At 47.1% G+C, this 27,664-nt stretch overlaps 1 non-coding gene across 1 annotated transcript; it reads left to right on the forward strand.

The window, feature by feature from the left end:
• The first annotated feature begins 2,874 nt into the window (after positions 1-2,874).
• LOC143652968 (U1 spliceosomal RNA) lies at positions 2,875-3,038 on the forward strand. Its single transcript, XR_013160991.1, has one exon. It is a non-coding gene; the product is annotated as a U1 spliceosomal RNA (small nuclear RNA).
• The last annotated feature ends 24,626 nt before the right edge of the window (positions 3,039-27,664 follow it).

Genomic DNA, 27,664 nt, shown 5'->3' on the forward strand with positions numbered 1-27,664 from the left:
AAAAAAATAAAAAGCACACAATCGACTAACCAACCTCAACAGATACTATAGAAAACCACATATAAACTTCCAAAGATTGGAAGAATTTTTGCAATGCAAGTAACTGACAATGAATTAACATCTAGAATATATTTTAAAAGTCTACAATGAATTAACATCCAGAATATATTTTAAAAGCCTACCAGTCATTTTTTTTAAAGACAGTATCCCAATAGAAAAATGGCAAATGACACGAACAGTCATTTCACAGAAACAGAACCCCATGTGGCCAGTAGGTATCTGAAAAACTACTTAACCTCAATAGTAATCAGGAAATTGCATATTAAATGCACATTAAAGTATTGTTGTCAAGTATTAAACATTTAGTATTAATAGTAAATGTTGTTGAGGATGTGGAGCAATGGGACCTCTCCTACTCTGCTGGAAGGAGGAAACCAATAAAACATTTCAAAAGCAATTTGTCAAAAGCTCGGAGAGCTGAGAGGTCTGTCTCTATACCTGGCAATTCCACTCACGGGCACATTCCCAGGGGGCATGTACATATGCATAAGGAGACTGTGTACAGGAACGCTTACCCAGTGCTGCTTAGAATAATGAAGAATCAGAATCACAGGAGAATGGATAAATCATGGTGCATCCATATAACAGAATAGTGCGGCAGTTAGAGCAAATGGACAAGAGCTACTTATATCAACATGAATGCATCTAAAATCACAATGTGTGACTAAAGTAAGCTGCAGGAGAATGCATAATGTATACCATTTATAAAAAGTTTTAATATATGCAGAAAAGTCTGTGTGTTGTTTATGGTTATGGTTCCTACATCAATTTGTAGAAGTATAAAAATACAGATGGGAAGTAAATACAACAAAAAGTTAAAAATTGATTTAAAAGCTGATGTTTGATAAAGTGGGTACATGGGTGTTTTATTGTACAATTCTGTTTGCTTGTCTCAATTTTTGAAACATGTCTTTGTTAAAACAAAATCCTACTGCTGTGTAGAGAACTGATCAGAAGGGAGCAACTCCCATTGGTGCTTTGCAGTGGTGTGGATGGGAGACGCAGAGGCTGGACCAAGGGTGGTGGTAGGGAGTGGGGAGGGGGAGTTGCAGTTTAGAGTTTGGTTTGCTGATGAACTAGATGTATTTTTTTTCCCCCTGAATAACGGCATAGATGTGAGCTAGTCAAAAATGTAAACGCCTGATAATTTCAAGTATTGTCAATGGTGTGGGAAAAGAGTCTCCTCCCACATGGCTGGTCAGGCCGTGAGTTGGTTCAATGGCTCTGCTGGCAATTCAGTGTTAATGCTGTTGCTGGTCAAACCCACGTACAGGATGACACACGCAAGGACGTTCAGGGCAGCGCCCATCTAAATGTCTATCAAAGAAGGATGGAGAAGCAGATCATGGCTCATACAGAGGCTGGAATCCTACATTGCCTGACTTAGTTCTTTGCCAGACCTATGCGTGAAACCCTGAGTAGGGCTCAAGGCACAACATTATGGTATCAGAAGATTAGGACTGTTTTTAAGGTACAGCTAAAAAGCGAGCACCCTAGCATTGCCCCATTCAGCAACTGTTTAAAAAGCTGAAGAAGTGATCAGACTTCATCTAGAGATATGAATGAAGCTGATCTGGATAGGACTAAGGTAAATCAGAATACTGGATAAAGGATAATAGTGGCCTATATTTTCAAATTTCAACCTCTGTGTGAGGCCAAAGGAAGAGATATTAATTTGGTGCAAAATTTACATTTTGGGTAGTACATTATCAAATTTAACTTGTATAGTCAGTTTCCTTGAATACCATAATTACATGGACTCTTGAATAGGGTGTGAGATTTTGTTGGTTTGTACAGGTTAGTTACGATGCCCTGATATATCCCAGAGTAATTTAGGCAGAGAATAAGAAAGGATTTGCAAAGTCTCCTTGGGGAACTTGGAAGAAAGGAAGAAATATTCAACTTCCCCATCTGGAGAATTCCTAATATTCTTGCAAGCAGTGGGGACAACCAATTCAATAGGCTGAGCCCTCAATCTTGGGGCTCATCCCTATGAAGCTTACTCCTGTAAAAGAGAGGCTAAGCTTACTGATAATCATGCCTTCGAGTCACCCCCAGAGAACCTGTTTTGTTGCTCAGATGTGGCCTCTCTCTCTTAGCCAACTCAGCAGGTGAACTCACTGCCCTCCCTGATACATGGGACCCAACTCCCAGGGGTATAACTTTCCCTGGCAATGTGTGACAGGACACTAGGATGAGCCAGGATTCAGCATCATAGGAATGAGAAAGCTTCCTTGACTAAAAGAGGAAAGAGAGAAATGAGATGAAATAAATTCTCAGTGGCTGAGAGATTTCAGAGTAAGGAGGTTATCCTGGAGGTTACTCTTACGCATTATATAGATATCCCTTTTAGTTTATGGTATATCAGAGTGGCTAGAGGGAAGTATCTGAAACTGTTGAACTATGTTCCAGTAACCTTGATTCTTGAAGAAGACTGTATAACTATGTAGCTTTCACAATGTGAACGTGTGATTGTGAAAACCTTGTGTCTGATGCTCCTTTTATCCAGGGTATGGACAGATGAATAAAAAATAAATAAATAACAGGGGGGTGGATAAAGCGTAAAAATTGGGTAGATTGAAATACTGTGTGTCAATAAGAGGGAGGCCTAAGGGGTATGGGATGTATGAGTTCTTATTTTTTTCTTTTTCTGGAGTAATGCAAGTGTTCTAACAATGAGCATGGTGAAGCATACACAACTAGGTGATAGCATTGTGAGCCACTGATTGGATAATATGGTTGGACTGTACGTCTGTGGCTATTTCTCAATAAAAATACTTGTAATGATGTCATATGGTTCAACTGCTTAAAAAAATACTTACCTGGCAGGGGAGATAGCATGATCACGTAGGTGGTTTTCCCAGGGCGAGGTGTATCTATTGCACTCTGAATGTACTGACACCTGCAATTTCCCCAAATGTGGGAAATTCAACTGCATAATTTGTGGTAGTGGGGGACTGTGTTCATGCTCTCCCCTTAATAAAAAAAATGAAAAAAAAAAAAGGATTGAGCACCCAAATTAGAATGATGGCTCTGGGTTATCATGAGCCAATGTAGCCTCTCCAAACCGTGAGCCCAGGACCCTCCCATCTCCTAACCATGAGGAACCCTCACTCCTTATGGAGTGCTGTGAAAGGAAGGCACCTCTGCCACTGGAAAGAGGGGAGGGGGTAGATATGGAGTACAGGGACATTTGCACCGTTACGAAGCCTTGGAAGAAAATTTAGTCAAGTCCAAACTCTTCTCTCCAGTTCTTCCACCTGGGCAGACCCTGGGGTCTAGCCTTGCTCAATGTATGGCAGTTATAAGAAACGAGCTGAATCCATACGTACGAACAGGGGTGGATTTCAAAAATAACATGGAGTGGTAAAAGCAAGTGCTAAATGTCATGCACAGTATTACACTGGTTTATGTAAATTAAAACTGCAAAACAAGGCTATATGTTTTCTGTGTGCACAATCATGAATATAAAACGCATTTTAAAGGATTGGAAAGAGCTCCCTAATTCAAAGCAGTGTTTATTCTGGTGGTCGAGGGGATTGGGATATGGTGGCAGAGTTCAGCGGGTGCATTAGCTTTATTTATTATGCCTAGTTTTTTTTTGAAAGGGACGTAGTATTCATGTATGATTTATATAATTTTTTAAAGTGTAAATATAAAATACAAGTCCTAAAAGCAAAAATATTATACAGGGTTTATATCTTGAGTGTGAGTGTAAAGATGATAGCATCATTATCTTTGTACTTCTTGTATTATTTTGACTTTTTTAAACAACCTTTCACCTGTCTATCATTCACCAAGATTATGAAGACCAAGCAAAGTATTATACATAAACTGTCCTGAAGATTACATTAAGATTAAGATTAAATTAAGATTAATCCTACTGTGTTCCAAGAGTAGGATTCCAATAAGCATTTGCTCATTTTTTAAAAAGTAAATAGAGAGAAGTGGGGATAATTCCTTTGGGAAAGTCTTGCTGGGAAGTGAAGCAGACTCTGGGCTTCTCTCCTGGAGGTGTAGAGAGGAAGGGGGTGCAAGCATTACAGCGGGGTGAGGGTTGGGTTGACTGCTGGCAAGAACACGGACTTTTGAATAAGACGCTGGCAGTAAAGGGTTAAATCAGCAGGCTTAAGGGGCTCAAACTCTTCACATTTCAAAGAAAAGACTGACCCTGGACTGGTTCCCCTCTGAGCCCTTGCAATGTCCTGCCTGGTAAGAGTGTCTATGTATTCTGGGGCCTTGGGCCACTGCAGGTAGTTTATTGCTAACAATGTGGTTTATAGTGAATGCCTGTTTTTGTTCACCTGGAAGTCTGAGCCATGCTCTGTCAGCTTCACTTTTGGATGGGGATGAGTTGGCGCTCACACCAAGGCTTGGGTGAGCTTCCCCGGTTGGCAATACTTCACAGCCTTGTCACGCACAGCAGGTGGGAGGATTGAGCACTACCTGTGGGAATCGCCTGGGACAGGACAACTCGAAGTGCGTGTCTGGTTTCTCCTGGACTCTGCCCCATATGCCTATCCCCTTAGCTGATTTTAACTATTATCCTTTCACTGTAATAAGCCGTAACCATGGGTATAATAGCTTTTCTGGGTGCTGTGAATCCTTCCAGCAAATCATCAAACCTGAGGGTGGTCTTGAGGATTCCTGATACAGACCTACCTGGGTTCTCTTACTCTGTCTCAAAATAGGTAAAAATTTCAGATATATAATTTAAAATGCCTGAGCCTCAGTTTTCCCATCTGTAAAATGGGAACAATAATGCTTAACTTGCAGAGATGCTAGTCACTGACCCAGCTCTGGAGATCTTGAACTGGTTTAGGTCAATCCTCCAAATAAACATTTCTCTCTCTCTCTCTCACACCCCCCGCCCCACACACACCCACACACCCACTCCACCCGCATTAAATATCTAGGACCCCACTTTCCTTTCCTGGGGATTGAGAGCTGTGGAAGGCTGGAGGAAGGGAGGAGCTGTGCTGAGTGGCATTTACAAAGAAAGCCAAAAGGCAGATAGACCAAAGCATCATCCCTGCTGGTGGAACCAGGCTGATCAAGCAGCTTGTTGCTGGCAGAAAGGTCAGCAATGGGGGTGCCTGAGTGTGATATGTTGATAACCATTCGAATGGAGGGGAGGCTGCCCAAGCAAGGACTGGGCTTCCATGGGGCTCTGGGCTTTTAAATAATCCTCCTTGCATTGGTTCTTGGCCTACCCTCGGGGTTCTTTTCAGGCAGGGCATGCTGCTTCCTCAGGTAACCCTCTTTTCCCTCCTTCTTTATTTTATAATAACACCTGATAGTCCTTTAACCCCATAGTATGAGTCAAACAGAAACTAGCTCCCCTCTCTGGGAAGGTTAAGCCTTCAACCCTTCCAGAGCAGCAAAGAATGGGAAGACAAATTTGAAGATTGTTTGAACTTTCACACCTGCAGCGAAAGGAACCAAGGTGCCGTACCTGGCACATGGTAGGGGCACAGTGCTTTCCTCCTGAGTGGGCAAGGTATGAATAGGTATCTAATAAAGTGGGGAATTGCTGATTCAAACAAATTAAACAAACTTATTGAGGGAATTGTCTGAGTGTTTCGATTCTACTACACCTTGAAAATTTCTAGAAAGGAGATGTCGTGTACACAGTTCCCTAGACTTCTGGGATTGTGGGGCTTTCATTCAAGGAGCACCTGGAGTATCTCATGGAACTAGAGTCTAAGGAACATGGTTCTGGAAATTGCATTATAGGTAAATAGATTATGCAATTGGATATGCAATTATGGCTCTCTTTTTTTGTTTTGTATTTTTGTTTTTCTTTTACGTGGGCAGGCACCGGGAATCGAACCCGGGTCCTCTGGCATGGCAGGCAAGCATTCTTGCCTGCTGAGCCACCGTGGCCCATATGACTCTCATTTTTGCTGTCCCAAGCCTTAGGCTCCAAACTGTGGCTGAGGGAGGGGGGATCCTCCAGGCTCAGGGCACCCGATTGCATCCTCCTGGACTAGATCAGTGATTCCTCATCATGGGTCAGGGAAGGGGTCCCATATTTGAATCACCTGGAGAGCGTCTTCAACCCCCCCCCCCGCCCCCTGCCCCACCTCTTTCTCCCCACTAGTCTGAGAGCCCCCAAGCTGCTGGAAACTCTTCACACTGTCCCCAATCTGTAACTTTCAATGCACAGCCTGGCACAAGGTAGGACTCAGAGCATCTCTCAACCTTAGTACAGTTCTTCACCTTGGCATATTTTAAAAAACAGCCTTTCATTTCCAGGGTGGGGTAAATTAAAGCTCCTCAAGTATGAGGAAAAATGGGCAACCGTGTTTGGTCGATGAGGATGTATATATGTGTATATATATATATATATGTTAACTCCTATTTAATGAAAAAGTTCAGGCATAGATAAAAGTAGAGGAAATTATTTAATGAACTCAATGAGGGGAGTTTGCCAACATAGGCTAGCTTCTGACTTGTTGAGTGGGGTTTGCAGTCAGAGTTTTGTTTTGTTTTTTAATTAACTGCTTTATTTTGAGGTCATTGTAGATTAACACGCAGTTGTAAGATATAATAGAGAGATTCCTTGTGTTCTTTATTCAGTTTCCTCAGGTGGTAACATTTTGCAAAACTTTAGGATATGTACACCATATATGCAATGCATGTGCGTGAAGATTTGTCAATAAAAATATTTTAAAAAAAGAACCCCCCCAAAGTAAAACCTCTTGTACACAACCATGAAAGCAACAATGGTAAAATCCACTGATCTTATTCAGATTTCCCCAGTTGTACCTGTACTTGTGTGTGTTCAGGTGCACACGGTTTTATCACCGGTGTGGGTTTGTGTCTCTCCACCACAGTCAACACACAGGACAGTTTTATCAACACAAGCTCCCGCCTGGGAGCTTTGAGTTCAAGTGTGAGAGGTCGGAAGTCTGTCCAGGAAAAATAAAAGGACACAAGATCTGGGAAGCAGAGGCAGCTGCAGAGATGAGAGGAACTTCTTGGAACAGAAATTTCAAGAACATAGACACTTAAGGAGGTTTTTCAGAAAGCTGTGCCACACAGTGAGTGATGACTTCTCCATTTTCCACAAAATCTAAAGAATCACCTGCTGATTATTCTGGAATTCAATTTGGTTGGGGGAAGTGCTGAGGTGCTGAGACTGGTCAGAATTCCTAATGAGGGGCAAGTGAAATCCCACCTCATCCTCATTGCTATCTAGACAGAGGATAGATGGGGAATTTCATCTCCTTTCTATTTATTTTTTTGGTAGTTCTTCCAACTCTTTCTCTTTTTTGAAAAAATTGTTTCATAATTGTGGTTATATACATGTATCACAACATTTGTCGTTTTTAACCATTTTTAAGTATACGATTCCGTGACATTTATTACATTTACAGTGTTGTGCTAGCAGCACCACCATGCATTGCCAGCACTTTTTCATCACCCCAAACAGAAATTCTGTATCCATTAAACACTAACACCCATTTCCCCTCCCTCCAGCCCCTGGTCCCTGCAGTCTCCTTTCTGTCTCTGTGAATGTACTTATTCAAGGTATTTCATTTATTGGAATCATACAATATTTGTCCTTTTGTATCTGCTTATTTCACTTAGCATAATGTTTGAATGTATTGAATGTCGCATGTATCAGAACTTCATTCCTTTTTATGGCTGAATAGTATTCCATTGTATGCATATGCCACATTTTGTTATTCATCCACCAGTGGACACTATCTTCATTTTTGAGACAAATAAGCTCAAACGGCAGTGACTTGACAAAGGCCACGCAGCTTGCAGGTGTGAACACACCCACTCCCTGGGCTCTAGATCTGGCTGAGTCTGGCTAAGTCCATCAAGACGCAACTTGAACAAGGTGCTAACCGTAGGGTGATATCTGGGAACTCTGCATTTTATGCATGATTTTTCTTTCTTTCTTTCTTTTTTCTTAAAAAAAGATGCTTCCCTCAGATTGCCTCCTTCCGATTGCCCGTCTCTGTAAAGGGCACCACCATTCTCATTCTCTTACCCCCACATCTCGTACATCAGAACATCCTGTGCAACCCCCCACCCCCGCCACCTGACTCCTCCTTATGTCTCCACTGAGACCATCCCTAGTGAGGTCGTGATTACCTCTTGATGGATTCTTTTGCCAAATCTGGGATGCTGTTTTTATACAGTCCTTGAGCTAAAAATAATTTTGACATTATTAAATGTTGGAAAAAATCAAAGGAATAATATTTTGTGACATATGAAAATATGACATTTCAATTTTATCATCCATAAATTAGGTTTCATTGGAATGCATTCATGCTCATTCGTTTATGTATCATCTACAGCTGCTTTCAGAGTTGAGGAGTTGTCACTGAGACTATACTGCCCGCAAAGCTGAAAATATTTACTGTCTGGCCCTTTGCAGATAAAGTTTGTCAACACCATCCCCTCCCATCTCCTCACAGAGAGACACTCCAAGCCTCCATCTGGCCTGACTGCAGACTGACAAGGACCTGCCCATCCCCCTGGCAAACAACAAGTCTGTAATGTCAGCTCACGTGGGGATATGATATTTGATGGTACAGTGACCAGGTCGGGTGGGATAGATTTTACCGCAAATAAAAGGAAAAAAAATCGCCAAATTTCAGTGTCTGAAAACAGCAGAGGTCTGGTTCCTGTTCACAAGTGCCTCTATCGTGGGTGGACAGGGGCCTCTGAATGCAGTGGCCACGCAGGGATCCAGGGGCGTGCGTAGCTGCCCTCTGGAGTGGGGCTGGGTGCTGGGCCAGAAACAGATCTCTGGTCAGTCTCAAATCGGCAATTAAATGCTCGGATCTAGAAAATTGCTCTGACCCGGAACTCGACCCTTGGACTCACCCAGTCACCAGCGGGCAGGAAGCGCAATCCCATCCTGAATCTGGAAAGCAGGGAGCTGGAAACAGTTGGTGAACAGCACGAATGAAAACCAGATGGGGTGAAGAATAGTTGTTCTCTTTAGAGGCAACATGAGACCAGGGTAGGAGAAGAGGAGTAGAGAAAGACGGGAGCTGAGAAGGAAAGGCCTCGGGGACTCTTTAAAGCAGGACTGTGAGGCAAACAACTCTGGTCACACTCTTTTTCACCTGAGCTGGAGATTTTTCTGTGTCATTGTAACGGTTTGAAGCTGAACAGACCCCAGAAGATCATGTTCTTAAAGCTAATCCGTTCCTGCGGGTGTGGACCTAGGGGGAGCGAGACCTTTTGATTAGGTTACTTCACTTGAGGCGCGCCCCAGGTGGTTCTCAATCCTCTTACTGGAGTCCTTTCTATGAGGATGAAATTCAGAGAAAAAACGCCACAGACGCTGAGAGAGAAAGCCACAGAAACAGAGGAAGGCACAGAAGCAAGAAGCTGGAAGCCAGGAAACCTGGAAGGGAAGGGAGAGGCGAGCAGTCGCCAGCACGTGCCCTGCCATGTGGCAGACCAGGATTGCCGGCAGCCATTCTTCCGGGAGAAAGCATGGTCCAACGATGCCTTGATTTGGACATTTTCTCAGCCTCGGAACTGTAAGCTTATAAATTGTTAAATCCCCATTGTAAAAGCCAACCATTTCTGGTGTATTGTATTTCAGCAGGCTGGCAGACTAAAGGAGGCTTCCATTGTTCTGGTGTTTGAAAGAGCTGATTACACACTATTCAGAGTTCTTCAACTACTCTTTACGCTTAAGCATTCATAGCAACCTTCCGAATGGGTGAGTGACAGCTATCCTCCTCCGGGGAAATTATTCTCCAAGTTCTTGCTTCAGTGCACAGAGGCATATAACCCCTGGGGCACAGACCAAACCAAGGCATTGCACTCTGCAACAAATACAGTTGCACTCAGTATTTTACACTTTCCTAGCAATAAGGACTCTGGATGAATAAAACAGAAGCTCAGATTTCTCTTTAGGGGTTACCCTAAAATATGTTTTCCATTCATGTCCAACCTTTCCAGTTTTGCCAGTATCTTCCTTTGAAGCAGTGCCATACAATAGAACTCTCTGCAATGATGGAAATGTTCTATATATGTACTATCTGAAATAGTAGCCACTAGCCATATGTGGTTTTTAAATTTAAATTGTTTAAATTAAATAAAAGCAGAAATTCAATGCCTTGGTCACACTAGCACATTTCAAGCGCTCTAAAGCCACATGTGTGGGTAGTGCAACGGTGGCTCAGTGGCAGAATTCTCACCTGCCATGCTGGAGACCCGGGTTTGATTCCCAGTGCCTGCTCATGTTTAAAAACAAAACAAAACAAAAAAGCTACATGTGCCTAGTGGCTCTCATATTGGAAGGCACAGCTTTGAAGTAAAAAACTTTGTATCCGGCCTTTAATTTTGCCAAGCCAAGAAAAAGATAGCCTTGTGCCAGAAGGACCAATATAAATGTCAGTCATGGCGCATCCATCCTAGTATCTCCTTCTGACTCATACTGCCCAGGGAAGATGTCTAGACTGAGTCTCGCACAAGAGCAGTCTCTAATCGGATGGGGTAAGGACCCTGACCACAGGGTATTACATCCAGAGACTGGTCAGGAATGTGGCCCATCTGGGGTCTCTGCAGGAACAAGGTGGTTGGCTGAGCCTTTCAGGTTGTTCTCCCTTGAAATTTTGAAAGGCTTGGCCTATCAGCAGTGAGAAGAGGCAGGCTCAGGGAATAGAGAGTAGCAAAGAGAACTGGTTTCCTGACACCATAGTATTCTAATCCCAGTCCCAAGTAGATAGATCCTTAAATGAACAAGCAAAATAAAATACCCTTGGGTGGGGGGGGCCACCGTGGCTCAGTGGCAGAGTTCTTGCCTGCCATGCCAGAGACCCAGGTTCAATTCCCAGTGCCTGCCCATGTAAAAAAATAAAGTACCCTTTCCCTTAAAGTGGACCTACTATTTATTCTTTGCTTCAAATGAAATCAACTCAAATTTCCCTGACTCAGTGTTTCTCAACCTTGGCACTATTAATATTTTGGACCAGGCAAGTGTTGACGGAGCTGGTCCCATGCATGGAAGGACTTCTAGCAGCAACCCTGGCCTCTGCTCACTACCTGCCACTTGCTCACACACCCTCCTCCCCCTTCCCCTGAGTCACCATAACCATAAATGTCTCCCCAAATGTCCCCTGGGGAGGCACTGAAATCATGCTCCCCCTTCCCTCCGGACTGAGGATCATATCTCTAACTTTATCCCAGATCCACCTCCTCTAGCCTCCTTGAGAAGGAGATGATAAGAGCAGCAGTTTAATCCTAGCAACATCACAGCTCTCCCTCTCTTCTCCAGGCTAAATAAAGATAGCTTTCTTAGTCTTCTTCCCAGGGTTTGTTTCACACGCCCTTATGGAGACATCTAAGGATGAGGCTGGAACCATTTGGTTCAGAGGAACTCTGCTCCCTTATTCTACTTATTTATAGAGGTAGGAGGCAAGAATGTCTGTGCAACCACGTTGAAATCTCCTTGGACAAGAGATGGTTGTGTTAGAAAGGGGCGCCTCCGAGTTCAGCACTGGGTGGAGATTTTCTCCCCGTAAACTAATTCAAACCTGCCAAGTCAGCAAATGCTAATTTACAAAAAGGCGTGTGTCAGAGGTGGGGGAAGGGGGAAAAGTGAGGATGTTCCTTCCAGTCTATCGAGATTTGTCTTTTCCCATCCCTCTAAGCGCCGCGGATGTTTCTGGGATCTTGCTACTTAGTGTTCTCAGGGACATGTCAGACTCAACAAACACTGAACTCACTGTCTTTGCCTTCATATCCATGCTTTTGCCAGTGTGTTCCATCACACCCAACTAAAGGCTCTAATCAGAAACCTGAGAATCACCCTTGGCTCATTCCTCTCCCTCATCATCGAAATCAAACACCAGGGCTGCATTCTTGAGCCTGCCCATTTCTCTCCAGCCTCTCCATCATGATCCATGTCCATGCTTCCTAGATTATTTTATCAACCTCAGAACTATTTAAATTGTCTCCATGTTTGTCCTGCTTTCATCCATTCTTCACAGTGCAGCCAAATTGGTCTTTGAGAATTTTGAAGGTGTCTCATACCTACTTAAACCCTTCAATTACTACTCATTGCCTTATGAAGTCCAAAATCCTTACTATTTTTGCAAGGTTCTGCAAGATCCGTTTGCTCAGCTCCCAAGTCTCAGTTCTTTTCACTCTTCCTTCCACATTGCATGCTCTGGCCCCAGTATTCTTTCAGCCCTTCAAAGATGTCACACTCCATGTAGACTCTTCCCTTCTCTGGGAATGCTGCTGCCTGTCCTTTAGGTCTCAGCTTAGACATCACTTCCCAAGAAGACCTTTCCAGACCCCTGAACCACGTTAACTTTCTTTGTTGTATCCTCTCTTGCATAAGCCAGGACTGGGTACAGGCATGTGTTTGGGATGAGACCACACAAATCAGGAGTGAAGACGCACAGAGAGAGAGACAGAGAGGGAGGAAAGGCCAGTAGAAGAGAGCATTATTGAGGTGGTCAGTTTTACAAGAGGGTGACTCCTCCCCACACTTCCAAGAGGACTCCCCCAGAGTTGGAGAAGACCCTGAGACAGAAATAAAAAAACTGGCAGTGCACAAGCTTCAAGGAGGGGCTGCCAGCAAGGCATGATTCCAGGTCCACGCAGATCTGTCCACTGAGACTGGGATGGAAATCAGAGGCGGGCTGAGGGAATGTGGCTCCAGGGACCAAAGGCATCTCCTACGACCATCTTCAGCACACTCACCATTACTGCACTCTTCATTTGTGAGCAGAGAGCTGTGTTTGTCTTCTTCATAGCTGAGCCCTCAATGTCTGGCCTACTGCCAAAGAGACTAGTCTAGCATACAATAGGTGATCAGTTAATACTTGCTGAATTGAACTGAACTGGGAGATGGTTATAGAAGTTTAGAGTGTCCACCCTTCATTCCAGTTGAGCTTTTATATTAGGTTATGGATTAAATGCCAGTTTTGTTGTTGCCTTTTTTGTTTTTTAATCAATTCAGATGTTCTTTTTGCTTTGGAAATAGACATCCTATCTTGTCACCAAGATTCCATTTCTAACTCCCTAAACCAACCCTCACTAGAGCTTGATTATTCAAAATGCACAAGAAACATTCTCACTGGGAATATGATGATAATGAGTCCTAATTTAAAGCATCTTCCTCCACATCTCAGTCTCAGAGGAATAAATGATCCTTGTCCTATGTTCCATTGATCTCAGCTCTTGGAGGACCTTTATTTACATGCTGCCCACATATCTGAGAGCTGACTACACCACACATGGGGCTGCATGCTGTGGCTACAAAGACAATCTGCTCTGTGCTTGCCTCCCAGGAGCTCATAGGAGAGATAAATTCACAAATAACAGTAGCATCTAAAAATGTGATAAATTCAGGAATGGAAGTAGGCTTGAGGCGTTATGGGGGTGCCATGGAGATTCAACTGTTAGGGACTGAATTGTATCCCCCGCAAAAACATGTTCAAGTCTTAATCTTCAGTCCTGTGAGTATGAACTCACTAAGAAACAGGCTCTTTGAAGATGTTATTAGTTAAGATAAAGCCAATCTGGAGAGGGTAGACCCTCAGTAATATAATTAGAGTCCTGATAAAGGGGGAAAATTTGGACAAAGACCCAGATGACCAGTGCAGGAACAGAGACGGCAAGTGGTGGAGGCAGAGATGGAGTCCTGGATTGTGCACAAATTACAGAACCCCACTTCAGGAGAAGCTAACACCTTCATTATGGACATCTACCCTCCAGAAGGTGAGACAAAAAACTGGTGTTTTAAGTCATCCAAAAGTGGTACTTTTTTTTAAGAGCCAGAGCAAACAAAGCAAAGTGTTAGGTTCACATAAGGCTTGAAGGCAAACTGACCACTGGCGGAGGAATTTATTCAGGCACCAACATGGTAGGGGTCTGAAGTCAGACCTCAGCCCATCTGGAGAGGATAAGAGAAGATCCATTATAGTGGAGGGACTAAGGGTTTTGGTGGGCATGGGAAATTGGGAGGTTTTTATTGGTTGGGGTAGAAGTGAGGGGTTAAGCGGGAAGTTGTAAGCCCTTTGTTGGTGGGTTTTAAAATTTAAATGCTGCTGCGGTTTTGGTGGAGTTTTAACTATTGGAATCTTGGTGGGCACTGAGAGGGAATTTATCACAGGGATGTAGTTGCCTGAGGGCAGATGTTGGGTCAAAGGGTTATTGCAGAGATGCGGTCTGCAACTGCAGTGTAGACACCCATGTTAAGGAACAGTTACATCAGGGGAGTGGGAGAGGGAGGTTTGAGGGTCCTGGGAAATTCTAACGCCTAGCTGTCTTGGTGTGTTGGGAAAGCATTTCGGTTTGCTGAAGCTGCCAGAATGAAATATACCAGAAATGGATCCGCTTTTGCAAAGGGAATTTATTAGGTTACAAATTTACAGTTCTAAGGCTAGAAAAATGTCCAAACTAAGCCATCAACAAGAGGATACCTTCACTGCAGAAAGGCCGATGGCTTCTGAGGGTACCTCTGCCACATGGGGAGGCACATGGCAACATCTGCTGGTCCTTTTCTCCCAGCTTCTGATTTCAATGGCTGCTTCCAAAATATCTCTGGGTGTTTCTTTCTCCCTTGCCTTCTTTCAGGGTGTTTTCTTTCTCCATCTCCAAACATCTCTCAGCTCTGAGCTCTCTGCAGGTTCTCATAAAGGACTCCAGTAAAGGATTAAGACATACCTCGAATTGGGTGGGTCACATCTCCGTGAAAAAAATCTAATCAAATAGTCCCACCTGCAATAGGCCTGCCCCAACAAGAATGGATTAGACAACATGACTTTTCTGGGGTACATAACAGCTTCAAACCAGCACAGGAAAGTTTTCTGGTAATGTGTAATGTCTGAACTGAGTTTGGATAAGAATTAATTGCACAAAAGGGAGCAGGTGAAGGCATCCAGGTGGCACCAAGGTGAGGATGGCAGGTGTGGAACAGTTGGATAGAATTTAAAGAAGACGTGAAAGGAAGAGATTAGTGGAAGAAGAGACTGGAGAGGGACCTAGAGTTCAACTCATAGAGATTTTGTGGGCCGCATTAAGGCTTTTAAATATTGTTGGCTGCCTCTCCTTTTTCACCAGCATTTCCTAATGAACTCCCCCCAGTTTCACATGCACCCCTACCCTGCTTCTCTAAATGCTCTCTTATTATTTTTAAACATTTTTTGTTGTAAAATATATACAAAAAATGCAATAATTTCAAATACATTTTAACAAATAGTTATAGAACAGATTTCAAAGTTTGGCATGGGTTACGGTTCTACAATTTCAGGTTTTTCCTTCTAGCTGCTTGAAGACATTGGAGACTAAAAAGATATATCAATATAATGATGCAGTAGTAATACCCATTGGTTAAATCCTAACATCTCTCTTGTAATTCCTCCTTCTCCTTTAGGATATTTGGGATATGCTCACTCTAACTTCTTCCATGTTGAAAAGGGGTGCCGACAACATGGGATGGGGGATGGAACTGGTTGATGTTCTTGGAGAGACAGGCACCTCTGGGTTTCAGGACATATCTGGCCTAGGAACCATCTGAAGGTTTTAGGTTTCTGAGAAGTAAACTCAGTGCATGCAACTTTTGTAGGATCTCAGATAGAGCACTTGGTGTTCTTTAGGGTTAACTGAAATGATGTTGGTTGGGGTTTGGCAAACTGTGGTAATTAGCAACCTCTAGCTGAAGCTTGCCTAAGAGTTCCAGAATAGCCTCTCAACTCTGTTTGAACTCTATCAGTCACTGATACCTTGTTTTTTATATTTCTTTTCCCCCATTTGGCCAGGAAGGTATCGTCAATCTCATGGTGCCAGGGCCAGGCTCATTCCTAGAATTTATGTCCCACGTTGCCAGGGAGACTTTCGCCCCTGGACGCCATGTCTCACGCAGGGGTAGGGTAATGATTTTACTTGCAGAGTTGGACTTTAAATGCTTTCTTGAAAAATTCCCCAGTTTCTCTTTTGTAGATAAACCTACTATCCTTTTTTTAGTTGATTTACTTTGACTTATGGGGCATTTGACACAGTTGAGCATCTTTCCCTTCTTCCCCTCTCTGCCTTGGCTTCCAGGACATCATCCGCTTTCCTGGCTCTTGTGTTACTCTGCCTTACAATGTCTTATAAAGATTCCTCTGATGGTGCGTCTCCATCCTCCTCTCTGCACTTAACCTTCCAGGTGTTGTCTGCCTTGATGCTCCTCTGTCCTTTGTTCCGAGACCTCATCCTTCATTTTGCTGACGGTCTGTACACATTTGTTAACTGGCCTGTGTATTAGTTTCCTACTGCTGCAAACTTAACAGCTTAAAACAACACAAAATTTCTTATCTCACAGTTTTGGTGGCCCAATTGTCTGGGTAGAGGTTACTTCAGTCCTGTGGTTAGAGTTGTACCAGACTGAAATCAGTGTGTGGTCCAGGGCTGCACTCTCACCTGAGGCCATTCACAGCTTGACTGTTTGCTTCTTTGAGGTAGCAGAATTGCTTTGCTCTGAGTAGCTCTACTGGGGAAGGCCTGGACCCTTTTATCGGGCTCACCTGATTAAGCCAGGCCTACCTGGGATAGTCTCTCCGTGATTACCTAAAAATCAACTGATTAGGGTCTTAATTACATCTGCAAAATATCTTCACCTTTCCCACACCTTAATCACAGGAATGGAATTCCATGAGATTCTTAAGTCCTGCCTGCACTAAGGGGGAGGGTGTGTGTGGGGATAGAGGTGGAGAGGGTGGGACAGGAATTTTGGAGTCATCTTAGAGTTCTGTCTACTACAGCCCATAAGTCTGTATCTCCTGTCTCATGTTTCAAATTCAACTTATTAAAAAACAAATATTTTTCCAAATTGACTCCATGTTTCAAATTCACCATTAAAGAAATGAGGATGTTGCAGAGACTGTTAGCCCTCGCCCATTATCCAAATCCCTCTTTTTTTACAGAAGTAGAATCCCCTTCTACTGTGGGGTAGGGTTCCCTAGAATTTTTATCTGGGTAAAAAACTACTATAGTGGGTTGGATAGTGGCCCCCAAAGATATGTCACCCGGAGCCTCGGAATATGACCATATTTGGAATAATGGTCTTTGCAAATGTAATTCAGTTAAAGACCTTGAGGTAAGATGGCTCAAGATTTAAGATGGGCCCTAATTTCAATGACTGGTGTCCTTAGAAAGAAGAGAGAGCTTTGTAAAATAGAAATGCAGAGGGGAAGACCATATAAAGATGGATGCAGAGATTGGAGAGATGCATCTACAAGCCAAGGAAAACCAAGGATTATCCATGGCCGTCATGAGCTAGGAAAGAGACAGAGCAGAATGAGCTTCCAGAAAGAACCTACCCTGTTATCACCTTGATTTCAGATCTTTGGCCTCCAGATTGTGAGAAAATACATATCTGTTGTTTTAAGCCAATGGAAATGTAGTATTTTAAATGTATTGTGTACCACCAATTTTATGGTAATTTGTCACTGCAGCCACAGGAAATAGCACATCCACCTAGAATCGAGACCACATTTCTTAGGGTTCCTTGCAGCTAGGTGTGGTCCTGAACTAATTTCCGGGCAATGCTATGTAAATGGAAATGACAAGGGGTAGCTACAAGGAACTTCCCTCAAGAGACCCTGGCCCATTGCCTTTTGCTATTTCTTCTTCATTCTTTTCACACACACACACACACACACACACACACTACTAGAACCTAAGTGCCACAATTTAGTAATGTGAGAATAAATAACCACTTCCCAAGGATGGCAAATGAGTGTGCTGGAAGGAGCCTGGATCTTCACGCACTCTGTGGAACACAGCTGTCTTACCAGCCTTGGACTACATATCCACCGCCATACCCCTGGAGAAATAAACTACTTTGTTCAAGCCACTGTTGATTTGAGTTGTCTGACACTCACAGTTAAACATAATTCTAGCCAACCTAGGGGTTATTCCTCAGACTCCCCAGACTTAAAAACTTAGATTTATTTTTCTTTCCAAAATCCCTCTAAGCTTTTGTCCACCAAGGTCCCAAATCCTGTTGATTCTTCCTTTTCGCTTCATCTCACACTCATCCCTTTTTTCAATTTCCACTGCCTCTTTTGGGCCCTCCTGATCCAAGATTGTTCTTTTGACTCGATCTCTCTTCCTCCAATAAAGGCTGCTCAAACCTAGATTCCTGCAGTATTTTGTTCATCATATCACTCCTCATCCTTAAATCCCCAAACATGGGTTCCTGTTGCACTGAATAGGATGAAGTACTGACAGTTCACCCTTTCTTTAAATCATTCCATTATAGATCCCCTGTGGAACTTTGCAGCTTTACCTACCCCTTATATGGATCTTTCTCAAGAGCCAAGAGAGTTCCCCCAAGCTACCTATTTCCTCCTTTTTGGCCTTTGCTTTATGCTAGGTGTTCTCCACTGCGGCTGTATATTAGAATCATCTGGGGCCATTAAAATGACTGGTGCCCAGTCCCTGCATGCACTATCCAAGTGATTCTCAGAGCAACGCTGTGAGATATGGGTCTTATTAATGTTACTTTTTACAGATGGGGGAACTTAGGAAGTTCAGGAAATTACTCTAAGTCAAATGACCAGTGAGTGGGGAGCCAGGATCTCAGTGGAGAGGACTCCAGAACCTTCCCTCTAGACCACTCCTCTGTAGTCCTTTGAACTATATTACAAATTAAAAATAATCACTGACAGCATGGTACATAATTGTCAATTATCCACCAAGTACAAATGAAATTTTAAAGAATTAAAGTGCCCAGGACTTATTCCAAACCAATTAAATCTGAGTTTCTTGGGAGGAGAGCCTGAGTATCTCTACGTTACCTGTAGGGTGAGAGCCAGGTTTATCCCCAGAAAAGTCTAATGTGCAGCCAGGGCTGAGGCCCACTGCTATATACAGTTTCTCCTACCTGGACAGTCTCTCCCTCCCTCCATTCCCATTCCCCAACCGAGGTTCTACTTGCTCTTTGGGGTTCAGTCCAAGTGACACCTCCTTTGTGGAGCTGGCCTGCTTTCTCCAACCACCCTAAGCACTCTCTTTTGTGAACACCAGTTGCAGAACTTGTTGACACCGGATGAACTAATGTCTATTCTACCCCTCAGTTTGAATGCAGCTTTTGGCTTCATGCCCTTTGAATCCTTGGCAGAGTTTCCAAATATAATCATGTGCTGATCAGCTACCTCCACCTCTGTCCAAAAAAGCCACAAGCATGATGGTGCCTGTAACAGAAAGCAAGACCCGAATCCAGTATCCCTCAGAGTGGTATCCTCAGCTTAAGTGCTCCCTTCCCAGGGATTGGAGGCTGGGAGAATTTGGGAAAGCAGACTGTGGTTGAGAGGCAGGGTACCAGCATGGTAGAGGAGAGGAGTGTGGGCAGAGAGGAAGGGCTTTCCAAGGCCTCTCACATGCTGGAGACTGGCAAGCTGATGATGGGGCAATGGCACCTCTAGGTGACAGGTTGGACCTGGCCATGGGGAATGTTGGGAGCAAAACCTGGCCAGGGCCTGGGGTAAAATTCAGTGGTCAGGGAATGAAACGAGAGGGGAACAATTTGTGGAAAAAGTGACATTGGACCATTTGGGGTTGTGAATACTGAACAAAAGGCCTTTGAGGGAAGAAATTAGGGGGCTGCAGCACCCTTGCTTGGTACAGGTTGCTGCCAGACAAGAGGGGCTAAGAGGGCATCAATGGAGGGTCTGCTGGGGAAGAGAGGGCCTGTGGCTACCTAAGGCCCAGCCAGTCAGAGGTCAGATTCTAAGAGAGCAGCTCATTCTGCTACCTGCCCACCTGCAGCCTCTGGTTCAAGGAGTGTGGGCCTTTGGTTGGCTGGATCAGTTTCCACTGAAGTCGGGGGTGTTGCCAGGTCTCCATATCTGCGCTAACAATCTGCTTGCTTATCTCATTTCACCCAAATGTGAAGCAAGTGGTGAAACAGTCCCAGCAAGGAGGCATCACTCATCTAGAATTATACTGTGAATTAATGGCAGTGCTGGGATTAAAAGCCAGTTCTTTTTCTTCTTGGTTCAGTTGTCCAAGTTAGTCACTTTGCCTTTGTGGGGCTCAGACCAAGACCCCCATTGGGGGTTGGGGGTGGATAGGAGTGACTCTCCTTGGGAATTCCCTGTGCTCAGTTGCTGAGTCTTTTCTTGCCATCTAAGTGGGTGCTGATTCAGGACATGATCGGCCTCCAGCAGGCTTCTCACCACGAGATCACTGGTCCTCTGGTTCCATTGCATCTCATGACAAGATCAGCTGGGCCCCAGGGGAAACCTGGTGTGAAGGTCAGTTCTGTAGAGAAATCTGCAGCCTGCATGTCAACACCCTGATCTTCCCAGGCTGGGGGTAGAGAGAGAGGTTGAGGTCTACTTCAGAGTGTGATTGGATTGACCAGGCCAGCCGAAGCTTTCCATGCACCAAAGGACGCTTTCCAAGGAACTCGCTGTTTCTCATCCTTGCTGAGGGGTAACCATGGCCACTTTAGACACTGTCCTCAGACCTATGCCAGCCCCAACAGCGATGGGTGTCTGACCCTGTCTCCCTTCTCTTTTTTCCCTCTCATCCTTCCAGGTTACCAGACACATGTTGCACTTTCCCCGAGACTAGAAAAAAAAGCTGGAAAGGTGATTCTCAAAGAGCCCCCCTCCTTGGGGTTGGGTGGGGTGGGAACTTTCCTGTCTCTCTCACCATCAGCATTCACCCTCTATCTCAAGCCAGGCCTTTGACTGAGAGACAGTGAGGAGACCTGCCAAGCTCAGTACGAGAAATATCTCCTGATTGCCTCCTGTACCAGTGCTGGGCCAACTGAGCCCATGAGGGGTACACGGATATGGGTAAAGCCCAGTTCCTGCTCTGAGACGTTACAACCCAGCAGGGAAATGTACCACATACACAGATGATAATTCAGGGGAGAATATGATTAAAGCCATTAGAGCAGTTCAAAGTGATCCTGGGCCTCAAGAGGGGAGAACTCATTCTCCTGGGGACTGGAGACCTTCATGGAGGAGTCATCATTTGACCTGAGCCTTGTGGGCTGGATGGGTCTTGGCAAGGAGAACTAGATGGAGGCGGTGGGACTGGGGCAGGAGGTTCCCAAAGGAGGTGCTTTCACTCCTTGGTCAACCTATAATGACCATCAGCTGCTGTGCCAGGAGTTGGGGACCAGAGGTGAGTGCCATGTGAGCCCTGCCATCCTCCAGAAGGGGAGACAGACAGGTAGATGACAGCTGCAGCTCAGTGAGGCAGGAGTGGTGGATGAGGGGAGCATGGGTGGTAGAGACCAAACCCATAGACTTGGCACATGCACTTCTGGGAAATACAGCGGGAGAGGGAGGCAAAGCCAGGTTATGGGCCTCCTACCCCACACAAGCCAGGACTGGAATCTGAAGGCATTGGGTTTTAGTAAGGGGATCGAGAAGCGTAGGGAGAGAGCACAGATCCATCATTTTGGGGGCCAGGGCATCTAATACCACTGTTCCCCCAATGTCCTTTGACCAGTTTCCCCCAAATGTGTCACGAGGGAGTGTGTATATGGTGGGGACTGCATATGTACACTAAGTGAACCATCTAGGTGGGCAAGAATATCGCTTATCATTTCTCCAGCACATTCTAGGTACCATCTCTTATCATCTTCACAGCAGCCATGTAGATTGGGCTTTATGGCCCCATTCTACAGTTGGGGTCACTGGAAGGGAAAAGCACCTGCAGAGAGTTGGTCACACAGCCCACAAGAGGCAAGGCCTGGCTTGCTCTTCCTTCACCACAGGGTCTGCCTCCTATCAGCTGGGGACAGCTGGGTTTGTCCAGGAAGACAAGTGCATGGTTGCCTGTCATCATCTCTGTGGCTAAACCAGGAACTAAGACCAGGAGGAGGTACCTGGACGCTGCCTGAGTGAGGAGATTCTCTCCCCTTGATGGGGGTAGGGGGTGGAAGCTTTGCCTGGCAAGTCACTCCTCGAGCCCTGTGAGTGCGCACAGAGGCAGAGAGGAGGACCTTGAGGACGTTTCCCCAAATCCTAGTCACACTGTCTTCTCCGGGCTGGAGAGCAGAAACAAGCCCAGGGTGGACTAAAACAGCAGGGACCTCTCTGTACCCTTCGCTGGGTTCCTAAACAGCCTCTGGGAGGAAGGGAAAGGCTGGGATCTCTTAAATGGCCCTCTTTGCTTCCCCCACCCTCACTCGGGCGCGCGGGACGCCGGGGACGCCCGCCCAGCCGGCTCTGCCCAGCCCAGCGCTGTTCTTCGCGGGCAGAGTTAAGCATCCGCGCGCTGCCTCCCAGCCTCCGCTGACAGCCGAATGCTAAGCACTTGCTATTTTCATCTCGAAGCGCTTTCTTCTCACCCTCCCAGAGAGACCGAGCCACGGGCCGGGTCAAGGGAGGACGAAGAGCTAGAAAAAAGCCTCTGAAGCCGGCGCGCCCCTCCTCCGCCCGTCCGCTCCGCCAGCCCCATTTCGGTTCTGCCGGCTCCGCCCGGCTCAGAGCGCAAAAGGTGCAGCTCAGAAAAGTCGATAGCAACCCTGCCCCAACGATTCTGCAGCCTGCGCCTTTCTGTCCGAAGTCAGAAATCAGTCGTTCTAGCCCGCAGCCAGAGAGAGCCGGGACTCCACAGTGTGGCCTGGCCCTCTCCTAGCCGCCAGTACGCGGCTGGATCCCTGCAGGGCTTCGCCACGTTGGAATCCCGGCGGGCGGGAGGAGAAAGTGCAGGGGTGCGCCGCCTGACCGGGAGAGAAGCCCCTCCGGTTGGGGCCCGCAGCCCCTTTGCGAGTCGGGATGAACGTGTATAGGGAAGGTGGTGGACCCACCCGCCGTGCAGGGTCAGGGCAGGGGATAGGCTGAGGGGAGCTGGTCGTTCAATCTTAGCAGGGCAGGAGGTCGCGATCCCGACCTGTCTTTGCGCCCCGGGGATCTGGGCACACCTCCTAGCAGGTCCCTGTAAAAGGCCGAAGGTAGGGAGCGCCCGCCCGGGGATAGGCAGACCCAGGTGTGATGTGCATGAATTTGTGTATCTGTGGGTGGGTGGGCGTGCGCGTGCAAGTCCAGAGGGTCTCGGAGTCCCCCGCACCCGCTCTCCGGAGTCGATATTTTGCCTTCCTTTGTTCTCAAAATAGCGTGCCTGCGAGGCCGGCGCTGCCCTCTGGACGGGCGGGGGCCGTAGCGCGCTTGCTCGCGCGCGGAGTTAGCTGTAAGGTTACAAACAGTCTCTCCCTGCTCCCCCGGCCTGAATTAATGTGTTACTATTTCGGGCGCGCCAGTGTTTCCAGGGGAAACCTAATGACGCAATGACGTCAATGCAGGTCAGCAGCAGACTTTCCGGGAGGGCGGGCGGACTCCCTGCTTTCGGGATCCGCGCAGTCTGCGGGCGGGAGGGCGCCGGCAAGGTGGCGAGGGCGCTCGGCCGCGGGCGCCAGGGTCAGGCCCAGGGACCGCAGGGTGCGTCCTCCCAGCTCCCGGGACTTCTTGCCGCCGGTGACGGAGTTTCTCCGTTGCCGGTGGCATCTAGGAGGCGGCGTGGAGGGCAGGCGGGGTAACCCCCACTCCCCACCCACCTTTCCCCAGGGGAAGCCAGAAGAGCCAGCAGGTCCGGACTCGCTGAGGGGGCTTCCCGCGAGGCCTCTCAAGCACAGGTACGCTCTGGTTCTCGGGGGTGTGCCCGGTTTGGGGGAGGGAGACACACTCAAGCTTACACTCCCGTCCCTATCCCTCTTGTGTCTCAGCACCATAAATGAGTTTGGGGAAAGGGTGTGTGAGACCTACTTTCTCAGCCGGTCTCCTCTCCCTTTTTCTGAGCGCAGGAGCTCCATGTCTGCTCCTCTCCAGCACTTTCGGTGGTCGTAGGCCAAGGGTAAGGGCTTCTTATTGGCCTCACCTCTCCTGAGGGCTCTGAGGACGCTGAGGTCGGGAAGCAAAGTCAGGAGGGATGTCCTGACTAAACGGGCCGTGGGAATGCGAGGCTGGAGGGAGAGCCTCGGCTGCCTAGGGAATGCTAGTCCCTGTGTGTAGGGCGCGTGTACGGGACTGCGTGCGTGTGCGCGTTCTGAGAGGTCTCCCAGTGTGTCCGTGGGGTGTGAATGCACCCACGGGAACCCGCTGTGCGTGCGTGTCTGTGCCATACGTGTCAGAACACCCCATGCACCACTTATCGACATACACCGGGTACCTGGTCGAGTTTGGAAGCGGGGAGGGGCGCGCCCAGGTCCAGGGCCTCTTCCCTGCGCAACTCCCACAGCTTGCTCAGGTTGCTCCCTACCCCCATACAAGACTTGGCCTACTGTCTCCCACGCTGGTCGCTTTGGGCAGCTGCACCCTTCTCAAAGCTCAGCCCCCCCCCCCCTTTTTTTTTCGGCTCCACTACCTTGTGCCCTTTCCTCCTTGGAGGGTAAGTAGAAGACGGGGAATTCCCTTACCATCCGCCCCTCCTATCCGGGGTGGAGGCGCAGGCTCGGCTGGCTGCTCTCTGCCCGGTCGGCGGCCGCTCTCCATTTTCAGCACCACGGTCCGGACAGCTCCACCCCGCCCCTGCGTGGCCCCTTCGCCTTCGCTGAGGGCCCGACCTGGCAGCTAGCATCCTCCGCCCGGTGCAACTAGCTCTGGGTGTTCTCGATCCATAGGGCCACTCCACGTCCCCGCCTCACTAGCCTGGTCTGTTGGCCAGGACCTAGAAGGGGCGAAGCCAGCATGCAAAACCTAAGACTGGCTGGCAGGCGTCGCCATGGCCCGGCCCAGCTTCACTGGACCAGTAGCAGCTCTAAAGAGTGACTGCAAAGCCCCACCACAAGCGCCCCTTTCACATCTCAGGTCATTAAAATAAATGGATCAAGCCATATTCCTTCCCCAAAAGGTAAGCTTGACTTTAGAAGCACTGGTGGGGTCCACGATGTTCTGGATTCTAGAAACACAACGGTCTCCCCTAGGATCCCAGCTCAGACATACTCACAGCCCCCTTCCTCTGCTTTCCCAAGTCCAGGCCTCAGCTGGCAGGGGCAGTTGGGTGAATCCCACATACTTCTCCACCTCTCCCAGCAATCAGAGCTGATGTCTAGAGTCTGCTCCAATTATAGGAACCCTGAATATGAGGTTATGTGTGTGGGTTCTCAACAGAGCTGAAACCTGTTCTGCCAAAGAGGTGCATAGAAGTGATTTTTTCAGTGGCAGAGCTTCCTGCAGACTGCACTCACTGGGCTGTGACCGCTCAGAGATTTCTGAGATAGTACAACCCTGTACCCCATCTCAACTGGAATTCTGGTTACACAAAATATACTTGTGGGTCCTGCCACTCCCAGGTTCCTTTGGCTGATTAAGCACCATATATGGTGCTAGAACGCTGTCCCAGACACCTCTGTCCACCTCAGTCAGGTGTCTCCTTATTACCATCCCAGCTCCTCCAGGAAGAGCAGAAATAGTGTTCCATCAAACTCAGGTCTATAGGTGAAGGAAGCCAAGGAAAAGTTACCTTCCTCCATTCTGCCCTAACCTTTGGTTAGCTGGAGGCCTGTGAACCCTTTTCCTGTATGTGGGAACCAGACCACTCTTCCTCCTTAGATACTCTAGTCTCTCAACCAGCAGAGATCAGGAAAAACTTTGTCATATCTGGCTGGGGGGCAGATTCAGGGGTTGCCTTTTATCACAGAACCCCAGGACCTAGAGAGGGTGACCTGTGCAGAAGCTCTAGGGTCTAGAGGAAGCATGTGCCCTGTCAGCAGGAAACAGCCTTTACTCTGATGCAGCCGTTGTTCTGTCCCTTGCTATGCTACCAGAAGAAGGAGAGAAGCCCCCAAGCTGGGGACAAGGGAGAAAGGGACAGCCACACTAGTCCTATGGCACTTCCTTCTCACAGGATAGAATCCTAAGCCCAGCTCCTAAGGCATCCTCATAGTTTCCACAGGGTGTCAAGGGGAGTCAGGAAACAGCCATTCTCCCAAATGACTTAATTTCATGATAGAGCTATGTGTGACCCAGTTAAGTAAGTGGCAGCATGGCAAAATATGCAAACAGTAAGGTATAAAAATATACCTTCCACTAAAAGATAGTGGATAGCCTTTCCAGGGTCTTTGCAGCCAAAATTCAGTCCTCTGGAAGCAGTAATATTGCCATTACCTGCCTCTTCTGGCCACTTAGCAAGCTTCTCTGGCTCCCAGGCCTCCCACTGTGCTCCTCTGGGTAATATCTGGTTGTGACATCAGGGGACAGCTAGCCAAGGTCAAGTGAGTACAGAAATATTTGCCCCATGGACCTAAGACTCCCTTCTTTCTGGGTTGTATGGGGCTGGGACACTGGGAAGAAGAGCGAGGCATGGTGAGGGGCCCCACCCTGCAGGAAGCCTGCATGTGAACATAGGGCATAGAGGAGAACCCAGGCCTCTGCGGTTGTCCTTGCCAGATCACAGCCATCATGGGCCAGAGGAGTTTCTGGTCATACGAATCCCCTGGGTCAGGTCCTCAGCAGGGAGCTGGATTGACAGCAGCACCACTCCCAGAACAAGAGGCCAAGTTCTCCTATGGGCACCATGCTAATTGCTTAAGCAAGTCCATATGGTGAGCCTCAGTTTCTCCAACTGCATAATGGGGATTAGCTATAGCAGGGATGGCCCCCACAGCTGGAGTCTCTTAGTTCTGAAGGTGCCTGAACCTTGCACTGCATCTGAAATCAGAGATAGCAAGGAGAGCTGGTTCCTTTGTTTGCGAATACACCCAGATTCCTGAGAGGTTTGGGAGCCCTGGCGAAAGGCAAAGCCTGACCCCCAGGTCCAGTTGTAATTTTACTACTTCTTGGCCAAGTCCACCTGCTGCCAGTTTCTCCCTTTGGTTGGAAGCCCAGGAACAGCATCCCAGAGGCCTTCCTCCCAAAAGGACAGGGATTTAGAGTATCAAATACAGAGTCCATAATCTAACTAAGCTGCTTCTGGCCCCGTGCCCAGTCTCATTTCATCTTCACAATGCCTTGTGAGATGGTTACAGTTCACAGATGAGGAAACTGAGGCTGGGTAATTCACCAAGATCATCCAGATCAGGTTTCCAACCAGGTCTCCTGACTCCGTACTTCGTGCTCTCTTCCACTCCATGCTGTCCTACAGGGAAGTCATCCACACTGCCCTTACTTCTCCAAGGAGCAGTAAGTGGGCCAGCCCAGCAATGCATGGGTTTGCAGCTGCCCCTCTTTAGGGTGAGAGAGAATCTAAGGCCCTGTTTGGTTCCTTTTGATTCCAGATTGTGGAGCTGTGAATGGATTGGCATATTAAGTTGTTTGCATTTCTAGTCTGAAGGTCAGGGAGGAGATAGGAACAGGGGGTTGAGCTGACCCAGGAGGCCTGCCCAGTCCTTCAGACTAGCTGCCTGGCTTTGTGCAAGCATGTCCTTCTCTGGGCTTAAACTTCTCACCAGGAAGCACAGAGGGTTGGGTGAACCATAATTCTCTTCAGTTTTGTTGGGCTGTGATTCCACAAGGGTTCTAAGTGGAGTCCGAAAGACTCCATCTACTCAGGTAGAGACATTGGAAGGCAGGTGGGTGGGAGGGCATTTTTACTCCTGCAGAGTTGGGGTGGTGGAGTACCAGGAGTGTGAGCCAAGACCCTCCTGCAGCCCCCAGCTCAGAACCCCCACCCCATCCACCCACACACACCTGACTCGGGACTTCGCTGGCAAGGCCTA

The sequence above is a fragment of the Tamandua tetradactyla genome, chromosome 1 (assembly GCF_023851605.1).
Source record: "Tamandua tetradactyla isolate mTamTet1 chromosome 1, mTamTet1.pri, whole genome shotgun sequence".
Classification (NCBI taxonomy): domain Eukaryota; kingdom Metazoa; phylum Chordata; class Mammalia; order Pilosa; family Myrmecophagidae; genus Tamandua; species Tamandua tetradactyla.